Raw genomic sequence first — 6,000 nt, 5'->3', positions numbered from 1 at the left:
ATGGTACAAAAACAAAACAGTCCAAAAAGAAACCCAAAAAATAACTCCCCCAAAACAAAACAGAGTGCCCAAACACAGACATTCCATTAAACCTAGCAAACAGAACTGCAACACAAACCAACACAGCCCTGCAGAGTACTCACCAAACCACAGCAAAGCTAAGCCCAAAGGATCTACAGTGCCATGCAAAGGACCAAACTTGGCTCACCCCAACAAAAGCCTGCACCAGATCAAACTAAACAAGCAAGGTCAGCTAATACAAAATTCTAAAGGAAAACACTGCATGCCCCCAACTCCCTAAAAAAGAAAGGAAAAAAAATGAATAGTTTCAACCCCCATATCTGTCATGACTGGCTCAACATCATGACAAACAAAAGGGAAGCACACAGTGAAAAAATGAAAAGAAAAAAAAATATGTGGTGCAAAAATCTCAAGGACTAAAATATTAAACCACAATAACTTGAAAATAAACTGAAGCATAATGCCCAAAAGAACAAAAGAAAACTGGCACCAAAAAACAACCTGCTCAGGACACAAACAACAAGAACAAAAGCCACACACCACACAGGTGTAAGTAATATACCCAATGAGGCCTTCAGTCCCACCCACTGCAACTCCACCTGTAATGACACAGGCCTGTAATGACACAGGCCCGTCACACGATACCCAAAGCTCATGACCATAGGTAAAGGCTGGGATGTAGACTGACTGGTAAACAGAAAGCTTTACCTCATGGCTCAGCTCCTTCGTTACCACTCACAATGATCACACTGAAGAGGCCTCACTTGGTGCTGATCATACAGATGCAACTCTCACTCTGGGAGTACAGAGACTGAAAGGCACAGAGTAGTAGCCTGGTCCTGGATATCTTGCGAAACACAATCATAAGCCTTCTCCAAGTCCAAAAAACACATGTAATCTTGGAAGTGGATTTTTTGCCTGATAAAAGTACTACATGGCCAAAGTATGTGGTCATTCCTTCTAATTAGTGGGTTTCAATTTTTAAGCTATGAAGCAAAGAAAAACTAAACAAAGTTCATACAATAGCAAACAAAAAAATATAGAAGGCTCTGAAAACAAAGGCATTACTTCACAATGAGCTAAGTTAAAGCCTGGGCTTAGGCTGTCAAGTCTAACTGCACTTCTAGTTCAGAGGGACCTATGAGGATGTTGCACTCTCCCAGTTCCAGCTCTCTTCCAGGATCGCTGTACATCTGCGTGAGGCATTGGTCAATTTCTTCCTGTAAGGAGGCAAGTTTTCCGCTGCACTTCTGCTCCAGGGAAAGTGACCTGGACTACGATCTGGAAAGCTGATACTCACAGCAATAAGCTCCTCAACCAGGCAGTGTATGATATGCTTCCAAGTCCATCTAACCTACACACATGAGGCACAGCAGAAACACCAGCATGTTTATTGTATTCCAAGAGAGGTACCCTAGAGCACATCCTCAGCAGCTGCACTACGGCACTTGGAGAAGGATGACACCAGTTTGGGGCAGTCGTGGGCTGGAGGTTAGGGATCTGGCCTGTGACCGGAAGGTTGCCGGTTCAATCCCCAGCGCCGACAGTCCATGACTGAGGTGTCCTTGAGCAAGACACCTAACCCCCAATTGCTCCCCGGGCGCCGTGGATAGGGCTGCCCACCGCTCCGGGCAAGTGTGCTCACTGCCCCCTAGTGTGTGTGTGGTGTTTCACTCCCATGGATGGGTTAAATGCGGAGATGGAATTTCCCCGGTTGTGGGATCAAAACAGTATCACTTACTTACTTACTTACTTACCAGTGGAGGCATAACTATGTCCTTAAGACCATCGCTGAAGCCATCAGCACTGGACTTGTGTGGGCAAAGCTTTTTCGTACCTCCAAGAAAACCATCACCTTCGTCAGAGCTGGGGAGCAGGCAGGCCTGGTCAAAAGATTACCGGCAGGCATCCTGATCACTGCTAGAGACTGGCAGCTGTTGGTGGAACTCAAACAGCAGCTGAAGTTCTCCAGCCACATTGCTGTCACCACCCTCTGACCAGACATTGTCCTCGTGTCTGAGTCGACCAAGAAAGCTGTGCTGCTGGAGCTGACAGTCCCATGGAAAGGTCACTTGAAAGAAGCATTTGAGAGGAAGCTCTCCAAGTACACGGGACTGGTCAGTGACTGTCAGCAGGCGGATGGAGAACAAGGTGCCTCCCAGTGGAGGTTGAATGCAGACGTTTCGTGGTCCATTCCTTGGCCAGAGCCTTAAGCAATTTAGGCATCGTGGGAGAGCGAAAGAGGATCCAGTGCAAAAATGCAAATGCTTCATAAATGCATGTCTTGCATTTGAATTACATTCTACAAATGATCTATTAAATTTATAAATATTGACCTTACCTTAACCGAAACCCCATCTTGTCCAAAAAATCTAACCCTCATTCTAATAACAAGCCTAAACATGATACTAATACTGACTCTAACAATGTTGAGAAGCAACTGATTTTCAATTTTCTGTTGATTAATTAAATATCTATCCATGATCTACTGGATGCTTTGCAAATAAAGTGAGACCCTAGATAATGAACAGTGAGAACTGACCTTGACCAAACTGAGACAAAAACTGGATTCACATGAATACTGATACGTGCTTGTTTAACATCTCATTCTAAATCCACAGACATTGAAAAGTAATTGATCCTATCTTCACCACCAATGTAATGGTCACACTTTATTCTGAAAGCCCAAAGTAATACTTTATATAGTTGCTTGTCTTACTTTTAACTAGTACTCTACAAATTTTCTATTTAATTTATTGCATTTTATTCTAATCTAACCACAGTTGGAAATTAGTGTTAAAGCAACATTCTGTAGTCACAAGAATAGGTCAAACAGTGGTACTGGATAAATGCACCTCTTTGTGGGAGTGGATGTCACGCAAGAGAAATGTGTTTATTTTTTATTGTCTGAATAGTTCAGACATAGGCCCATTTTGTGGAAACCATAATATGGCAGCAAATTCAAATACACATTTGAAAATGCTAATGAAATGGTCAAGCATTTGGGACATACAGTGATCAGGCATAACATTATGACCACCTAATTGTTTCTATGCTCAATGTTCATTTTATCAGCTCCGCTTACTATATAGGTGCACTTTGTAGTTCTACAATTACAGAGTGTACTCCATCTGTTTCTCTGCATACATTGTTAGCCCCATTTTACCCCGTTTTTCAGTGATCAGGACCCCCATGGACCCTAACAGGGTAGGTACTATTGGTCCACCACCCAATTCTTAGCACTGCAGTAACACTGATGTGGTGGTGGTGTGTTAGTGTGTGTTGTGCTGGTCTGAGTGGATCAGTCACAGCATTGCTGCTAGAGTTTTTAAACACCTCACTGTCACTGCTGGACTGAGAATTGTCCACCAATCAAACATATCCAGCCAACAGTGTCCTGTGGGCAGCATCCTGTAACCACTGACGAAGGACTAGAGGATGACCAACACAAGCTGTGCAGCAGCAGATGAGCAATGATTTTACATTTACAATGATTTTTCTCTGATTTTACATCTACAAGGTACTGCACTGACAAGGTAGGAGTGTCTGATAGAGCGGACAGTGAAAGGACAGGGCTTTAAAAACTCCAGAAGCACTGCTGTGTCTGATCCACTCACACCAGCACAACACCACCACGTCAGTGTTACTGCAGTGCTGAGAATGATCCACCACCCAAATAGTACCTGCTCTGTGAGCATCCATGGAGGTACGGACCACTGAAGAACAGGGTAAAAGGTGACTAAAAAAGTATGCAGAGAAACCGATGGACTACAGGCTGTAAATGCACATCAACAAAGTGCACCTATATAGTAAGTGGAGCCACAGAAAGCCACTGCACAGGGACCTCCTTAACAAATTATGCCACTGGCGCCACATGTCTTTCTGAATACGCAGAGATACTAACCACCAAACAACAACAGCGACACTCAAACAACAATGGCAACTGTCTGTCTTAGGAGATGGGCATGGCTCATGGGTAAATTGCATGCCATTCTGCAAAACCGCTTTCTTAGAACCTGAGCAAGGGCCAGCCACCATGTAGCCCCATCCCCCAAAGATCAGACATCCTTGCAACCGACACAGACAAAACTAAATATTTTAATAGTGTGGCAGCATACCGTCGCTGTCACAGTCTCCCTCCAGCAGCAATCTCAGAATGTCAGCTGTCTCTGAGCAGACTGCACAAGGTTCTGCACAGGGGGTGTATGCACCTCAGTCCTTGGCAGTTCCAATGCCTCTGAGGTACGAATCGTACAGCCACACAATGCCAGGCGCTGGTTTCAAAATAAACAGCAGTGGCTGCAGATTTTGAACAGGAATCATCCATCCATCCATCCATCCATCCATCCATTACCTTCCGCTTCTCCGGGGTTCGGGTCGCGGGGGCAGCATCCTAAGCAATTGAGGCCCAGACCTCCCTTTCCCCAGCCACTTCCACTAGCTCTCCAAGGGGGATTCCAAGGCGCTCCCAGGCCAGCTGGGCCATATGGTCACGCCAGCGTGTCCTGGGTCTTCCCCGGGGTCTCCTCCCGGGTGAACTTGCCTGTGACACCTCCCAAGGGAGGCATCCAGGAGGCATCCTAACAAGATGCCCGAACCACCTCAACTGGCTCGTCTCGACATGGAGAAGCAGCGGCTCTACTCCAAGTACCTCCCGGATGACCAAACTTCTCACCCTATCTCTAAGGGAGAGTCCAGACACCCTGCAGAGTAAACTCATTTTGGCCGCTTGTATTCGCGATCTCGTTCTTTCGGTCATTACCCAAAGCTCATGACCATTGGTGAGGGTGGGAACGTAGATCGACCAGTAAATCGAGAGCCTTGTCTTATGGCTCAGCTTTTTCTTTACCACAACAGACCGGTAAAGACCCCACATCACTGCTGACCCAGCACCAATCCGCCCTGTCAATCTCCCTGTCAATGTACCATCACTCGTGAACAAGACCCCGAAATACTTGAAATCCTCCACTTGAGGCAAGAGCCTATCCCCGACCCAGAGAGGGCTCTCCCCCCTTTTCCGCCTGAGAACCATGGTCTTGGATTTAGAGGTACTGATTCTCATCCCGGCCGCTTCACACTCGGCTGCAAACCGATCGAGCGAAAGCTGAAGTTCGTGGCCTGATGTCCCCAATAGGACCACATCATCTGCAAACAGCAGTGATGTGACCCTGAGGTCACCAATCCGGACACCCTCCATCCCCTGACTGCACCTAGAAATTCCATCCATCCATCCAGTTTCTAAGCCGCTTCTCCGTCAGGGTCGCGGGGGGGGGGGTTGCTGGAGCCTATCCCAGCGGTCATCGGGCGGAAGGCAGGATACACCCTGGACAGGTCGCCAGTCCATCGCAGGGCAGACAGACAGACACAGACAGTCACACCTAGGGGCAGTTTAGCATGTCCAATTGGCCTGACTGCATGTCTTTGGACTGTAGGAGGAAACCGGAGAACCCAAAGGAAACCCAAACAGACACGGGGAGAACATGCAAACTCCACACAGAGAGGACCCCAGTCACCCGGCCAGGGAATTGAACCCAGGCCCTCCTCGATGTGAGGCAACAGCGCTACCCACCACGCCACCGTGCCACCCACCTAGAAATTCTATCCATAAAAATTATTAATAGAATCAGTGACAAAGGGCAACCCTGATGGAGTCCAAATCTCACTGGGAACGAGTCTGACTTACTGACAGCTATGTGAACCAAACTCCAGCTCCAGTATTCACCTCCCACAGAATACCCCGGGGAACACAGTCGAATGCCTTCTCCAGATCCACAAAGCACTTGTGGACTGGTTGGGCAAACTCCCATGAACCCTCCAGAATCCTGGAGAGGGTGAAGAGTTGGTCCAGTGTTCCACGACCATGCACTGCTCCTCCTGGATCCGAGGTTCGACTATAAGCCAGACTCTCTTCTCCAGTACCCCTGCATAGACCTCACCAGATAGGCTGAGGAGTGTGATTCCCCTGTAGTTGGAACACAC

Source organism: Pygocentrus nattereri, chromosome 7, assembly GCF_015220715.1.
Source record: "Pygocentrus nattereri isolate fPygNat1 chromosome 7, fPygNat1.pri, whole genome shotgun sequence".
Taxonomy (NCBI): Eukaryota; Metazoa; Chordata; class Actinopteri; order Characiformes; family Serrasalmidae; genus Pygocentrus; species Pygocentrus nattereri.
The sequence above is the reverse complement of the archived record's forward strand: the minus strand, read 5'-3'. Positions refer to the sequence as shown.